The following is a 16,366-nucleotide window of genomic DNA, read 5'->3' on the forward strand; positions in this document are numbered from 1 at the left end:
TATCGTCTGGGCCTTCAACAGCAGGACGTGAGAAAGAATGACCCAGCAGACCAGCAAGAGCCGGAGAGGACATTCTCTGGTAAGTCTGTGGGTGGTAGTTGTCGTGTGTTTAAGCCCTCCAATGTCCCAAGAAAACCCAGTGTTAGTCTCATTCCAGCTGTAGCACCCGGGGTAATAGTATGTCATGGTTGTGGCCAGCCAGGTCACATTAGGCCCAATTGCTCAGTGAAGCAAATGTCTGATTCCAGAATATGTTGCATACCTGGTACCTCTGATGTTACTGTCCCTGTGAAAGTAAAAAGGAAAAGACAGTACAGGCTTTAGTTGACACAGGCAGTAGTCTGTCTTTCGTTCTTACGTAACTCTATCTCCCCGCCTCTTTTTTTTGTTTCTTGTTATGTCTTGTAAGTACTATGCTTTTGGGTCGTCTGTCCATCCGTCAGGCCAAAGAAACAGATACCAGCATGTAACTTTGCAAATCAGTGGCTCACCATGGCCGCCATCAAAGATGCCATTTGGACCTCCAGAAACTTCCTGGTAAGAAAGCACATGCAGATCCCATTCCCTCAAAACTTGAATCAGAGATTTTCCAGCACCTGGACTTGATCAGACAGTGAATATGCCAAAGAGATGTTCACAAGTTCAGCCGAGGTAAATACTCGGCCCCCATTCACACAGACCTAAAACTACTCACTTAATGCTGGTTACAATATTCTAAAATAAAAAATGTCAGAGAAACATTGCAAAGAGTGAAGGGTGTTGATAACATTTTTTAACAAGGTATTTGCTAATTATTGCTTCAGTAGTCTCCTTCAATATCCTTCAAGGTAAGCAGGAAGCTCACATAAATGATAGTTATAAGGTCTACCAAATGTTTAACTTTGCTTAGGGTGCGCTAGCTCCTGGATGGGACTACTTTGCCTTTCGAGACACTGACTAGTCACATTTACTTGATGGAAAATTGCTAATAAGGCGTTTTTAAGTGGCTTGTTGGTCTAGCGGTATGATTCTTACTTTGGGTGCGAGAGGTTATGGGTTCAACTCTCAGACGATCCCTGAAGACAGGAGCTGTTACAAACCTAATCCGTAATTTACTGTCCAGTTTATCGTTAATTTAACACAGATGAGGAGGAAGCAAAATTGTAGTACAGCATGTTGGCAATTCTTCATATCCTGCTTCAACTGCACGCAATGGAATTTTTTTTTAAATGTTTTGTGTCAAAAGTAGTCTGTTGTATAATATAATCAGAAAGCTCAATCTGGCAGTGGAGCCCAAAAAACACTACATGCCAAACAAACTACTTGACCATTGCCTTTCTATTCACTGACAGATCACAGCCATATTTCCTTGATGGAAAATTGGAAAACTTAAGTTATTGTTCTGGGGCCCAAGCACCTCTGTGACGCATTATCCAAAGAGATAGTTACTCTGGATGGCATCACCCTGGCCTCCAGCACCACTGTGAGGAATCTTTTCACCTACGTGATATTGCAAAAATGAACATTTGTATAGATATAACATGTATTATGTTCCAGATGAATTGGTGTTACAACAGGTATCAGCACTGTAGTTCCCTTAAACTTGACATGCCATTAAGTTTCCTTTTCACTTGCAGCAACAGATGCTTTGCTAAACATCCACAGACTGGAAATAGACTTAGTGCTGATACAAATGCTGAGATTTAGCAGAGGATGGTTTCGATCCATCGACCTCTGGGTTATGGGCCCAGCACGCTTCCGCTGCGCCACTCTGCTCTGCTGTTTGGGCTTAGGGGATGGAAGTTCTGTGATTCACATTTTGAGGGACGGTGGCAACAAAGGTTCCATCAGCTTACGGGTGGCAAAGTGGTGGAAAGGAAGCTTCAGCCAATCCTCTGCCAAGTTGCCTCTTATGTTTTTAGTTACTTCACCAATACATTACAGTTCAGCACAAATGATGAAGTTGCATTCCAGCAATGCCATTTGCATCTATTACATAGCTGGAAGCCAACCATGGTGATGTCTTGCAGCTGTGTCATTTGGGCTGAACTTGGTGAAGTAACTATAATCATCCATCAATCACCTTGCTGAGATTGTTCCTTGTTAACCTGAGGTTCAACGATTGGTGAAACCTTCCTTTCCAGCACTTTGGAGTAGAAAATCAACAAATAATTGTGATAATTAATCGTGATCTCAATATTGATCAAAATAATCGTGATTATCACTTTGGCCATAATCGTGCAGCCCAAAGAGATCTAATGTTTTATCAAACCAGGTTGGGCAAGTAACCTTTCTGCTGGCTTCTTGTAAAAAAAGCAAGTAACATCACTCAAAGAAAGCTACTGCGATGGCTGGGAATCAAACCCAGGTCAACTGCTTGGAAGGCAGCTATGCTCACCCCTATACCACCATCACTGGACAATACAATGTTCACTTCAAATCTTGTAATACATCTGGGCATTGAGACTGTGAAGTGCGCTCTATCACTGAGCTACAGCCCCTGATGATTCCGAAATTCCCTCCAGGGGCTCCTGTGTTATCACATCAATAAGAATGGGAAGTGCGTTCATAAATATTGTTGACCTTCAATAGCTCAGTTGGTAGAGCGGAGGCCTGTAGAAGCATAAATCCAAAATCCTTAGGTTACTGGCGCAAAGAAGCAGTCTCTTCCAGAGTTTCCCTTCACGGATCAATCAAGTATTTCTGATTCTGATGTAGAGATGGACAGACGACCCAAAAGCATAATACTTCTTGCCGAGACATAACAAAAAAAAACAGGAAGGGCTCATTTAAAGGTTTTATTGCTTACTTAGTTATATAATTGTAACATTATTTATTAATATAACATTAAAAATAATCCCATGTTAGTCATATTTTTTATGTTTTAATTTATTTAAAAAACTATTAAAGAAGATAAGGATAAACAAGATAAAGATAGGATGGCTGAGCGTTCCAAGGCGCTGCGTTCAGGTCGCAGTCTCCACTGGGGGCTAGGATTCAAATCCCACTTCTTACATGAATTGTTTCCTTCTAGAACTAATTTCAGAGACATGGTATTGGGAAGCTTGAACTCAGCTATTCTCTACATTATAGTGGATATTAATTTGCGCAAGATACTGAATTGAAAGTACAGCCGCACCTTTTGTGAGCATCTGCATTATCAACCCATGTAAAGTTACCATGTGTACACAGTAGACCTATCTACTGCTGTATTCATTGTTTGTGGCAAATCCTTTAAAACCTTTTCTTGACTTTTCTTGTTCCACATCCTGTGTGAACGCTTAGCTTACTAAATGACTTAAGTTAGCCAGTAATTGTTGTCTGCCTTCAAAAGCATAAGTGTTAATATTATGGAAGAAGCTGCCTGGCAAACCAATGTTGCCTTTCAGAACAGTGGTTCCATGGTGTAATGGTAAGCACTCTGGACTTTGAATCCAGTGATCCGAGTTCAAGTCTCGGTGGAACCTGGTTTTAAGCCAGAGTACTGGTGGAATAAAAAAATCAACCTCTACACTGTCCACATCTAGGCTAATGGGTAAAATATTCTTGGCTGTTTGACTGAAAACAGTATGTTGGTGGTGGCATGTTGAGCTGTGACCTGTACTTCACGTTAACTTAAAAGAGCTCCAAATTTAGACTTAGTTGAACATATTAAAGATATTTCCACAATGTTGACCCAAATGTCAGTCTATTTCCCATCTAGTAGGCACATGTCTGAACACAGGAGGACATTTTGGACAGACACAATGGTGGATCTCTATTTCCACCACATGATTTGCACATTGGGGTACAGAGTCGGTGAGATGCCTTCACATCCCGCAAATCCAGTGTTGCCATTGTCAAGCACATTTCCACACTGGTGACTTTCTTCCGTGTCCCCATAAACCCATATATTTGGGCTGACAATAGGGAAACCTTCCTTTGATAACTATGACCTGGATGACTGAGAACCTACTTTATCAAAACATAATTGACTTACCATATTATTATTTCTGTGAGAGATCCTACTACACGTTGGAATATTCAGTCAGGATGGCCGAGCGGTCCAAGGTGTTGCGTTCAGGTCGCAGTCTCCACCGGAGGTGTCGGTTCGATTTTGGGGATATTGTTTTTGTTTTGTTTTTTGCTGTTTGTTGTGGTGGTGTAGCTTTGGGGGGAGGGGGGGGTGATAAGATAAGTCGCTTGCAAGGGTTGCACAGTCATCAGCTCACATTTGCACACCGACTTTCAACAGTACATTCCCTTACCTACTTCACATACGCTCCTTTGGTTTCTTGGCCATTCTTATGAAATATGGCTGCCAGAAAGGGATGGGGACGAAGATGGTGCATCCTGTTTAATTAGTTACACAGTTAAGCAGTTACACTTATATTCCATGGTCTTCTTTTAATTTTATTGGTATGTTTATTGAGCTAAATTAGAGGCAATTAGGGTGTTTGTGGGTTGAGGGTATTCTGGGGTTGTGTAAATAAAGTAGGCAGGACTAGATTATAGTCGATAGATATCAGAGATCCACCCATTACCTTAATTATATGCGTTGTACTTTTCCCTTGCCGGGTGAGCTAGGGAAACTGTTACAGCATAGCGGAGTATTCTGTCCACCTCCACACGCGTAGTCTTCTCTTCAAGCAGACTTACTGCCTCCTGGTCTTGTCTTGACCTGGTTACCACTTTCTCATTTTTGTATAGCAGCACATCCAGCTGCTAGAGATTCTCAACAATCTGGAAGAGCTCCATGTTGGAAGGAACAGTGGACGTCAGAAGGTACTGTTGCATCCGTAGCTGTTGCTCCACGATCCGTGCTGGGCCCTGAAACGTTCCCCCCCAGTCTGGTTAAAATGGTGAGTGGTCCACCTGGTAGACCGAGCTTCACTGGCTCTATGGGGGTGATATGTGGATGATCAGCACCAATGAGAAGGAGTGGACTGGCGTTCTCAAACTGCTGAAGGGAGAGACCTGCCATGTATTTATTCCTCTTCTGCAAACTATCTACTGGATAGGATTGATCCGCCATGCCTAGGTGAGCTAAGCCGTTGCTCCCAATACTGCCAGTCAGTATACTGTATGTTTAGCTTATACAAGGTAAAAGACAAATTAAGACTTAATAGGGTTGTTGCTCGTGGAGGTGCTGTGGCTTAGTTGGTTAAAGTGCCTGTCTAGTAAACAGGAGATCCTGGGTTCAAATCCCAGCAGTACCTTGTTGTTGGAAAGATTACCTCTTTTGGCGTATCATCATCATGTCAACCCAACCCCTTTGAAAGTACCCTGGTAGTAAATGAAAATGGCATGTTACATTTACACAGAAACACCAATAACATACCCACAAGGTGTTCTATTTGCCTGAGAACTAATGAAATTAATTAATAAATGCCCTACTTTGGCTCCACTACAGTTCTGTGTCAGTCAGCTGCTCCATTTCACTCACCACTGAGTCAGACTTAATGCCCCGCCCACAACAACATCTGATTAGCAGGCAATTTAAAGACAAGTACAGGTAATCTCTGCAACAACAAGGTGCTGCTGGGATTTGAACCCAGGAACTTCTGCTGACTAGACAGACACTTTTTTTTTTGCAACTCTGCAACTCTAGTGTGAAGATTATAAAGTTTTTATTACCATGAATTCCTTCAGTCCTACCTTGGAAGCTTAGGGCTCCTGCACACTGCCTGCGTGGCGAGAGCGTGTCAGCTGAGGTTAGAGTGCCTACCGTATTGGTCAATACTGTTAACATGAGAGAAATAAAAAAAAAAAAACAGACACACCACACAGCAAACGCTATGTTAACTGTTGAGGAGGACTAAATTAAGACTGTATTTTAAACTTTTCATGGCTTTCCATGAAACATGGCCAGCCTGGAGGGAGTGGTTAATGACCTTTGTGATGAGGGGACTTATGGCATGGAGGTTAGATTTTACCAGACCTGTGGGAAAAGGGTCTCTCATCTCTCAAGGTCCTTGCATAGGACATCTGTTGTTCTCGGTAGGCCTGCCTATGAACAGTGAGTCCTGAGGCGTCGCTCAAGGACACGTCCAGCTGTTTTCATTTGCCGGAGTCCGTAGGGGTCCCCTGCTGGAGCTGCTGGATGAAGATGGATGGATGGAAGAAACCGTGTTCATTAGCTCATTGTATTCTTGCAAGACAGGCTCGTCTGTAGAAGGCGCTGTAGCTTAGTGGTTAAAGTGCCGGTCTGTAAACAGGAGATCCTGGGTCCAAATCCCAGCAGGGAACGTTATAACCAGGAGGGAACGTTCTCTAAACATTAGCTTTTGGTTTGGTTCGAACTGACCTTTAGAGAACCAAAAACTAACGTTCCCTAACGTTCTCTAAACGTTCTCTAAACGTTCTGTGTTAGTGGGGTACTTATCGCTGTCAAAAGGTATGGTGTTATGTTTGACAATGATACTCAATACAGGAAACATGACAATGCATACTATTTTTTTTTATTCTTCAGGTTTGTCTTTTTGTCATTAATGGCCTCAAGTGAAGAGTTCCTTTCTGCCTTTGACCGACATATTTCGGCTTGTTTTTCCAGCCCCTGAGAATGCGCAGTAGAGCAGAGTGGCGCAGCGGAAGAGTGCTGGGCCCATAACCCAGAGGTCGATGGATCAAAACCATCCTCTGCTAATTCCTATACTTTGTACCAGCAGTAAATATCTTTCCAGTCTGATGTTTAACATAGCATCTGATGTCTGAAGTGAAATACAGCTGTCTAAATACAACAGCAGATATGCTTGTTATAGGAAAGCATGTCAAAAAAATTCATAGTATAGTATGTCAAAAAATTAACAAAAGTAATAGTATACCAGGAATCCTAACGGCTAGACCATATGGGATATTAATAACAGGGATTTCATGAATCAATTCATAGTCTGGCTGGAAACAGGCCTTCTCTTGAACGTGAATTAAGAATTAAGAAGCTTCTTAAGTAAGTTTTATCTTGAAGCTTTTGAGTGTTCTTTAGGTTTTTATATGCTTTAACTATTACCGGACAGCGGGGGCACGGAGCACAGCAGAGCGGCCGTTAGGGAGGAATCCTCCTCCGTGTTCAGTTCCATTTTGAACCTGTAAGCTCACTTTAAACTAGATGTGGAAAGTTGAAAGGTTGATCTTTTTCACCTGTGCTGTGGCTTAAAAACAGGCTCCACTGAGATTTGAACTCAGATCACTGGATTCAGAGTCCAGAGTGCTAACCATTACACCATGGAACCTTTCAAAGCGCTGCTAGTGTTTGTTTCACAACAAATCAGAGAGCATTGGGGGGATGTAGCTCAGTGGTAGAGCGCATGCTTCGCATGTATGAGGCCCCGGGTTCAATCCCCGGCATCTCCAACACATGTTATTGTCCCGACTATAAAAGATCAGTTCTTATTCTGAAAGAGAAAATGAAATAATGCAGCAGGAATTAAAACACAATAAAGTGGATGATTAACTTAACAAGTGCCTGCCAAAGTCCTGCTTTACTCAACAAGTGAGAAGGATTTGAGCAAATTTGTATAGCACTGGGTTGTAGAGACCTTGTGTTTATGGTAATTAATGCAAAAATCAGTCTCAATGACCAGATGTGTTGCAAGATTTGCAGTGAACATTACATTGCCCAGTGATGGTGGTATAGTGGTGAGCATAGCTGCCTTCCAAGCAGTTGACCGGTGTTGGATTCCCAGCCATCGCAGTAGCTTTCTTTGAGTGATGTTACTTTTTAACTTTGATTTATACAATAGCAGTGCAAGCATTTTGCCCAGGTTTGATTTCCAGCCACCACCAGGTTTTGAAGCCATATACAACATTAACATCACATATTCCACCCAGGTTTCTTCTATTATTCCGTGATCTCACAAAAAAGTAAAAAAAATCAGAAAATCTTCAGGGGCTGTAGCTCAGTGATAGAGCCCATTTTGAGTCTCAATGCCCAGATGTGTTACAAGATTTATAGTGGTAAACATAGCTTCCTTTCCAGCTGTTGACCTGGGTTTTATTCCCAGCCATCGCAGTGGTTTTCATTGTGTGGTTACTTGTTTTATTTGTCAAGAAGTAACCAGAAAGGATACTTGCACAACCTGATTTGATAAAATATTAGATCTCTGAAAAGGTACAAATAAGGGAGCATATCAATCAATCAAGCTGCCTCCATGAGGATCCACAGACACAGGAAGTGCACTACGATTTGCACTTTGCCCGTGTCTGGTAACTACTAGTAACCAATTGAAAAGTTTATGAACAGAGCAGAAAGCAGCAGAAAGGCAACAGGTGTGTTATTTTTCGACTATGATTTATATCGTAGCAGTGGAATCATTTATCCCAGGTTTGATTTCAAGCCACTGCAGTTCTATTTACAGGTTTTGAAGCCATATACAACATTACCATTACATGTTTTACCAAGATTTCTTCCTTTATTCAGTGATATTTTAATATCCTTGTGGGAGTCATCCCAAAAGGATTAATAAAGATAAGTCTGAGTCTATCTCAGAAAAAAGTCAAAAGAATTTCAAAATCTTCAGGGGATGTATCTCAGTGGTAGAGCTCATGCTTTACATGTATGAAGACCTGGCATCTCCAGTAGGTATTATGGTAGAGTCTTTAAAAGAGCTGCAGAAGATATTACCTCCTGTGGTAATCTGACTGGTAGACAGCACAACAAGCACTTTAAATTACATGTTTTAGAGTTTCTATTTACAGCATTTATTAACTGTAGTGTAGTATATTTATTGTTTTATGCTCCAGTATGGGTATTACGGCAGGTTAGTTTCTATTTTTATGATTGATCTCGCCATGTCATTAAATTAACTCTTCAGCAGGTGGAGACATTTCACTTCAGACACTTTGTTAAATATCAACAGACTGGAAATAGACTTGTTACTGATACAAAGTATAGGAATTAGCAGAGGATGGTTTCGATCCATCGACCTCTGTGTTATGGGCCCAGCACGCTTCCGCTTCCCAGTCTCTAAGGGGGGGGGAAGAAGAGGAAAAAGGGGAAGAGGGAGGGAAGAAGGAAAAAGAGGAAAAGGAAGAGGAAAAAGGAGGAAAAAAGGAGAAATGAGAGAAAAGATGAGAAAGATGCTAAATTACCCACAAAGTGTAAGAGTTGTATAGTTTCTATTAAGTCAGATTTTAATTTAATTGCTGAAATTGGAATGTTTCTGGGAAATAAGGGAAGTTTGACGTAGATTCAAAGGTCACAGGTTCGATCCCCACCTAGCACCAGATCTTAGGTTCAAGCCCCACCTAGTGCCAGAAGATCCAATTACACTGTCCACAACTATATTGTTCTACTAAACAAGGTTTTGGAGGAATAAGATATTAGTAAGGTTGGGAACCAATTTAAACAAATAATTTATCACGTTTAGATTGACTTTTGAACAATATATCTGTTTTTAGCACTGCATACATTTAGTAATCGTGCTATATTTGGTCAATATTAAAAGTTAGTCTTTATAACAAGTATTGTTTAGTAATAAATAATTTTCTTTTTCTTAAACAATGTATGACAGGTAAAACCAAGCATTTTTAGTTCTCTTTTCTCTAAAAGCTAGTATGTCATACAGTAATCATTGCAGGGAAGTAGGGTGTATAAAGGCAAGTCATATGCTCAGCAGTGTGTACACTATAATTTGGAATAATATTGAAATGAAGCCAATTAATATAAACATGCCAACTTTATTACATTATTGATCTCAACAAAACAATATGTCTTTAGGTAATGAATAATATTGTTTAGCACAAGAAATTACTGACTATACAAAGGTTTTTACACCAGGGAGGAAAATAAGAGAATCAACAAACTACTTCTGTACAAAGAGTAAAACACACATAACATATAAATCACAATACATCATAGTATTGTATGCATAGTACAATCTAACTATTTATATTTTCTACCGCGATGAGTAATCTTCTCTTGCGATTGCGGCAAAGCTTCCATTGAGCACAAAATGGGTTTTGATTGGTAGGAAATGGAGATGGGCGTTGCCAAGAGGAGGCGCTTTTTTGATTGGCAAGAAATGGATGTAAAGTCTCTCATGATTGGCAGAAAATGGAAGGGAGCTTTGGGTTTGATTGGTAAGAAAAGGAGATGAGAAAGTGGACAAATACGTTCCGGGTGGCGCCAACGAGTATATGAAAGCAGGTGCAATGGTTGGGAAAATTTCAGAAATAGTAACAATTTGGTCTTTAATCTCAATAAAAACAATGTTTTTGGAAACCTATGTACTCACACAAAGGCTAAGACTGACCCTAGATGCTTTGTCATGACCCCATGAAACAACCAGGACAAAACACCGTGTGCAAAGGTTGAAGGAAACGTGAGAATATGACTACAACAAAAGAAATGACAATTCAATGATGGTGGTAGTCAGTTTAGTCAGAGGTGAATGTGTATGCATGGATGAGTGTGAGGTATGGTGTCAGTGATTTATGGTGGACAGTGTAAAACTAACAAAGATGAGCGGGAGAGGTGCTGGACTGAGAGACCTCTAGGGCAATCACAGATGCACAACCAATAATAAAACACTACTGAGTGAATGCGTTCAGAAAATGAAGGAAATTGTTCAGAAAGCTTAATGAAGCTTCATTTGACCATATCTATTAACTACCTGAAAGAAATTAAGTCTCTGGAAATATTATGACCTAAGCAATTAGACAAAATAGTGCAACGTAATTTTGAACCGCTCCTAGAAAGAAATCATAGGTAGCCATTGAATTCGAAACTTCTGAAGTTATTGTTGATCTCAGAAACAATGATGAACGACACCATCCTATCACAACGCCCATGCTTGTGTCTTTGTTATGCAAATACTCTGGAAGTCTACTTATTAAGAGTATGCATTCCCATTTTTCCCAATTGATTGAAAAAAGCCTTCCTGAGATTGTTGATCTCAGAAATAACCAGAATCACAACTTCCATGTATGTGATATGTGCCAGTGTTCAATCACCTGTCACTGCATTTTCAGCATCAGATGTGTTTTTTATTTTAAAACACCTGCTCCGTGTGAGGGTTGAACTCACGACCGTCAGATTATGAGACTGACGCGCTGCCTACTGCGCCAACGAGGCTATGAAAGCTATCGCAATGGTTGGGAAAGTTTCAGAAATACTAACAATTTGGTCGTCAATCTTAATAAAAACAATGTATGTGGAGACCTATGTATTCACACAAAGGCTAAGACTGACCCTAGATGCTTTGTCATGACCCAGAACATATTTGTCCACTTTCTCATCTTCTTTTCTCACCAATCAAACTCAAAGCTCCTTTCATTTTTTGCCAATCCTGAGAGACTTCATATCCATTTCTTGTCAATCAAAAAGGCGCCTCCTCTTGGCAACACCCATCTCCATTTCCTACCAATCCAAACGCATTTTCTGCTTAAGAGAGACTTTGCATTTATAATTTGGAACTAACGAAGACAAGGAGGTCTTCTCTGATATTATCTCTGGAAACAATAATAATTCATGTGCTTTGTTTGCTACTGTCGATAGGTTAACAAACCCTCCAGTACCAGTAGCATCTGAACTGTTATCTACCAAGGCCTGCAATGACTTTGCCTCCTTCTTCATAGACAAAATCCAGAAGATTAGACAAACAGTCAGTGCCTCCATATCCAGTACAGGATATGTGTTGTCACAGTGTTCAAGCAAAACTAGTTCCAATATGAAAGAATTTCATACGATCAACCATAAAAACCTGTGAAGCATGCACGCTACCACTGAGCTACATCCCCTAAAGATTGTCAGATCCAGGGGGGCCCCGTGTTATCACATTCACATTCACAGAATGAGAAGTGCGTATGACTTTGGTAGCTCCCTTCGATAGCTCAGTTGGTAGAGCGGAGGACTGTAGAGGTATAGAACTGATATCCTTAGGTCGCTGGTTCAAATCCGGCTCGAAGGAGCACCTTTTTTCCAGAGGCTACCTTCAAGGATCAATAAAGTGTTTTTGATTCTGATGTACAGATGGATGGTTGACCTAAAAGCACAATACTTCTTGCCAAGACATAACAAGAAACAAAAAAGAAATAGGTGGGGGAGACAGAGTTAAGCCCTGACAGAATAGAGAACTACAGACAAACCATGTGAAATAGTGCCAAGTGTGACCAGAAGAACTGGAAAAAAACTAGAACTATGAAGTACAAACCTTTCTTTAAGAAATCTTTATTGTGCTCACAAGGGCCCTCATTTATGAAATGTGCATACGACCTAAAACAGGCGTAGGACGGGGGTACGCCGGTTCCTACGCAGAGTACGGCATTTATCAATTTGAACGTGAGCGTGGGCTGCGAAAAAAATCTCACGTCTGGTCCCACCTTCATGAGCCGTCTCTCTGCCTGCATATTTGAGTGGGATGCAGGAGACCTCTCTCTGTTACGAGCAACTGGGAGGGGCAAACGGAAGGGACCTCATGGTGGTGCCACTGCTGGACCAGGTGCGCATGGAGCACATCAAGAAGGGGGGTGTTGTCCTGACCAAGTATGGCTGTGCCAGAGGGTCCACGTCTCTGGAATTCTTTCATTGCCACCTGACCAGGTTCATTCTGTCTAAGTAGTATGTGTTTCATGATTGTACTTTTGTTTTTGAATGGTAAATGAACAACTGTGCTGGAATTTGTAATCAAAAACATGACCTTTCCCATTTTGACAAACTGTTTTGATCACTTGAGGTATTTCAATGAAGTCTTTGGTCTTGGACAGTTACCTTCCAATCTAAAACTGTATATCCTATTGTCTCTGGAACAATAGTTGACAGTTGGAGGATTAATGGCTCTTTACAGTGAATATACAAAAGAAGATGTTCACAAATTCAGCCCAGGTAAATGCTCAGCCCATATTCACACGGACCTAAACCCACTCACTTAATGCTGGTTACAATATTCTAATAATCATCAATGACAGAGAAAAATGACAAAGAGTGACAACATTGACAAATATACCGTTAGTGTGTCTCACGATGTGGAGAGCTGATACTTGCAGGTAGTGTGGCCGAGTGGTCTAAGGAGCTGGATTTAGGCTCCAGTCTCTCTGGAGGCGTGGGTTCAAATCCCACCACTGCCATTTGCTGATGTTACATAGGTGGAAGACAAACCATATGTTGACTTGAATTTGAATCAGTTACATTGTACTCTTATGGCATAGCTTGGTGAAGTGACTAAAGTCATTAGTGGCAACGTATCAGACTCCTTGCTGAATCTGTTGTTTTTATCTTTACTGGTAATTCCCTGTTTTTAAATGAACACCCAATCTTAAGTGTTCAATGTGAAATACTCATTCATCAACAAAATTGTCGGTAACTATGACGGGGCGCATACGCTACCAATACCATCCAAAGACTGAGACTGCAGGTATATGTTATATGCCCGTATATGTTTAACGTGTTCATATGTTCTGTTAATTTTCACAATGTTTAAAATCTTCAGTTAACCTAGTCATTCTCCATTTCCCCACAGTAATCCCTCAGCTTTCTTGTGCGCACATTTTAACATCTAAAACTACGGTGCCATTCCTCGCCTAAAACAATCTGAGTCATTCCAGTAAGTGAAAAGGAAACTCACATCTACAAAGACAAACTTGATAGATGTGACTCCCTGATGGTCTAGTGGCTAGGATTCGGTGCTCTCACCGCCGCGGCCCGGGTTCAATTCCCGGTCAGGGAATGGTCAGGACTTGACAGATACAGATGTAACATTTGAAAGAGAAACTTTTTGGTTAACTTAGATATGTCAAATTCTTCCTCATTAGTTTAACACTAGAACCCCAACACTTTTAAAGAGTACCATTTCCTTTAAATCAGACCCCCGACAACTGATGTATCCTTTTGTCGTCTTTGATGGGTCATAAATACTTCATCTGCAATTATGTCATAATTCATCTAACAATTATTTTCCTTTTTCAAACAGTAACTAAACCCCTGACCAACATTTTTTGCCTGATAATCAATGTATATGAGTGTCAAGTAAAGTTATTGTTGGATTCAGGTCCAAATGTGGACATTTTAGTGCAATGCAAAGGTGCATAACAGATTGCTTTCTACTTACCTGGAGCGATGCAAAGCAGGGGGGGCCAACTAGTCAAGGAACAGCAAGAGACTTGGTATTTAAGAATACAAACTGACTACGTGACAGATGTGTAATCTGTCATGTCCTGCCTTCTGAAGCTCTAGCCAGGCGCCATTCCTCTTCACCATCTACACCACAGACTTCAACTACCACACAGAGTCCTGCCATCTTCAGAAGTTTTCTGATGACTCTGCTGTGGTTGGATGGCGAGGGGGACGAGGCTGAGTACAGCGCTGTGGTGGGGGACTTTGTCACATGGAGTGAGCAGAACCATCTACAGCTCAACGTGGCAAAGACCAAGGAGCTGGTGGTGGATCTAAGGAGAGCCAAGGCAGCAGTGAGCCCTGTTTCCATCCAGGGGGTCAGTGTGGACATTGTGGAGGACTACAAATACCTGGGAGTGCACTTAGACAATAAACTGGACTGGGCCAAGAACACTCAAGCCCTCAACAGGAAGGGCCAAAGCCGTCTCTATTTTCTGAGAAGGCTGAGGTCCTTCAACATCTGCAGGACGATGCTGAGGATGTTTTATGAGTCTGTGGTGGCCAGTGCTATCCTGTTTGCAGTTGCATGCTGGGACAGCAGGCTGAGGTTAGCGGACGCCAACAGACTCAACAAACTGATTCACAAGGCCAGTGACATCGTGGGGGTGGATCTGGACTCTCTGTTGGTGGTGTCAGAGAGGAGGACGCTGTCCAAACTACATGCCATCTTGGACAGTGTCTCGCACCCACTCCATGGCTTGCTGCTCATTCACAGGAACACTTTCAGTGATAGACTCATTCTCCCACAATGCACCACAGAGCGCCACAGGAAGTCATTCCTGCCTGTGGCCATCAAACTTTATAACTCCTCGCTCTAAGACACTCAGAGAGGTTGAAACTGGACAATATTATCTGTATTATCTGTTTTGTGCAATAACACTGGCCTGACATGTGTGCAATACTCAACTGCTACAATTATTACTATTATTATTATTATTATTATTATTACTATTATTATTTTACTTTTTACCATTGCAATTCCTAAATAAATGCATCTAATTAATCTTCTTATTATATATATATATATCTTATATAAGCTTCTTATTAATACTTCAATAAAGTATTTCTGAAATTATTGTTAATTATGTAAATAATGTATAGTAACATTCTTTTAACTATGTAAATACCATACATGTCCACACTCCTTATATTTCTTTGTTTGTATTTCTACTCTGATATTTATACTATTTGTGCAACTGCAACACAGAGTTTCCCTTCGGGGATCAATAAAGTATTTCTGATTCTGATTCTGAAGGCAATTAAAACTGTTAACATATGGTCTTCATTATCTTTGTAACGGCCTTTAAGCTTCCCCTGGCAAAATTGTATTGTATTCTGTTTATTATGTTTGTATTATATACTTTTATATGTCATTAGTGTTCTGTTTCCATCCATCCATCCATCCATCTTCATCCGCTTATCCGGTATCGGGTCGCGGGGGCAGCAGCTCCAGTAGGGGACCCCAAACTTCCCTTTCCCGAGCCACATCAACCAGCTCCGACTGGGGGATCCCGAGGCGTTCCCAGGCCAGGTTGGAGATATAATCTCTCCACCTAGTCCTGGGTCTTCCCCGAGGCCTCCTCCCAGCTGGACGTGCCTGGAACACCTCCCTAGGGAGGCGCCCAGGAGGCATCCTTACCAGATGCCCGAACCACCTCACTGGCTCCTTTCGACGCGAAGGAGCAGTGGCTCTACTCCGAGCTCCTCTCGGATGACTGAGCTTCTCACCCTATCTCTAAGGAGACGCCAGCCACCCTCCTGAGGAAACCCATTTCGGCCGCTTGTACCCTGGATCTCGTTCTTTCGGTCATGACCCAGCCTTCATGACCATAGGTGAGGGTAGGAACGAAATTGCCCGGTAGATCGAGAGCTTTGCCTTCTGGCTCAGCTCTCTTTTCGTCACAACGGTGCGATAAATGGAATGTAATACCGCACCGGCTGCTCCGATTCTCGACCAATCTCACGCTCCATAGTCCCCTCACTCGCGAACAAGACCCCAAGGTACTTAAACTCCTTCACTTGGGGTAAGGACTCACTCCCCACCCGAAGAAAGCACTCCATCGGTTTCCTGCTGAGAACCATGGCCTCAGATTTAGAGGTGCTGATCCTCATCCCAGCCGCTTCACACTCGGCTGCGAACCGATCCAGTGAGTGCTGAAGGTCACAGACCGATGATGCCATCAGGACCACATCATCTGCAAAAAGCAGCGATGAGATCCCGAGCCCACCGAACTGCAACCCCTCCCCGCCCCGACTACGCCTCGATATCCTGTCCATAAATATTACAAACAGGATTGGTGA

General features: G+C 41.8%; 8 non-coding genes across 8 annotated transcripts; 6 read left to right on the top strand and 2 right to left on the bottom strand.

Annotated features, from left to right (window-relative positions):
* Positions 1 to 1,683: 1,683 nt before the first annotated feature.
* trnam-cau (transfer RNA methionine (anticodon CAU)) lies at positions 1,684 to 1,755 on the bottom strand. The gene has a single exon. It is a non-coding gene; the product is annotated as a tRNA-Met (tRNA).
* Positions 1,756 to 3,374: 1,619 nt separating this feature from the next.
* On the top strand, positions 3,375 to 3,446 carry trnaq-uug (transfer RNA glutamine (anticodon UUG)). The gene has a single exon. It is a non-coding gene; the product is annotated as a tRNA-Gln (tRNA).
* Positions 3,447 to 5,103: 1,657 nt separating this feature from the next.
* trnat-agu (transfer RNA threonine (anticodon AGU)) lies at positions 5,104 to 5,177 on the top strand. The gene has a single exon. It is a non-coding gene; the product is annotated as a tRNA-Thr (tRNA).
* A 1,938-nt stretch (positions 5,178 to 7,115) lies between these two features.
* On the bottom strand, positions 7,116 to 7,187 carry trnaq-cug (transfer RNA glutamine (anticodon CUG)). Its single transcript has one exon. It is a non-coding gene; the product is annotated as a tRNA-Gln (tRNA).
* A 49-nt stretch (positions 7,188 to 7,236) lies between these two features.
* Positions 7,237 to 7,308, top strand: trnaa-cgc (transfer RNA alanine (anticodon CGC)). The gene has a single exon. It is a non-coding gene; the product is annotated as a tRNA-Ala (tRNA).
* Positions 7,309 to 11,776: 4,468 nt separating this feature from the next.
* trnay-gua (transfer RNA tyrosine (anticodon GUA)) lies at positions 11,777 to 11,864 on the top strand. The gene is given in 2 exon segments: positions 11,777 to 11,813; positions 11,829 to 11,864. It is a non-coding gene; the product is annotated as a tRNA-Tyr (tRNA).
* Positions 11,865 to 12,938: 1,074 nt separating this feature from the next.
* Positions 12,939 to 13,020, top strand: trnal-uag (transfer RNA leucine (anticodon UAG)). Its single transcript has one exon. It is a non-coding gene; the product is annotated as a tRNA-Leu (tRNA).
* Positions 13,021 to 13,547: 527 nt separating this feature from the next.
* On the top strand, positions 13,548 to 13,619 carry trnae-cuc (transfer RNA glutamic acid (anticodon CUC)). The gene has a single exon. It is a non-coding gene; the product is annotated as a tRNA-Glu (tRNA).
* The last annotated feature ends 2,747 nt before the right edge of the window (positions 13,620 to 16,366 follow it).

The sequence above is a fragment of the Etheostoma spectabile genome, unplaced genomic scaffold (genome assembly GCF_008692095.1).
Source record: "Etheostoma spectabile isolate EspeVRDwgs_2016 unplaced genomic scaffold, UIUC_Espe_1.0 scaffold00570134, whole genome shotgun sequence".
In the NCBI taxonomy this organism is placed as follows: Eukaryota; Metazoa; Chordata; class Actinopteri; order Perciformes; family Percidae; genus Etheostoma; species Etheostoma spectabile.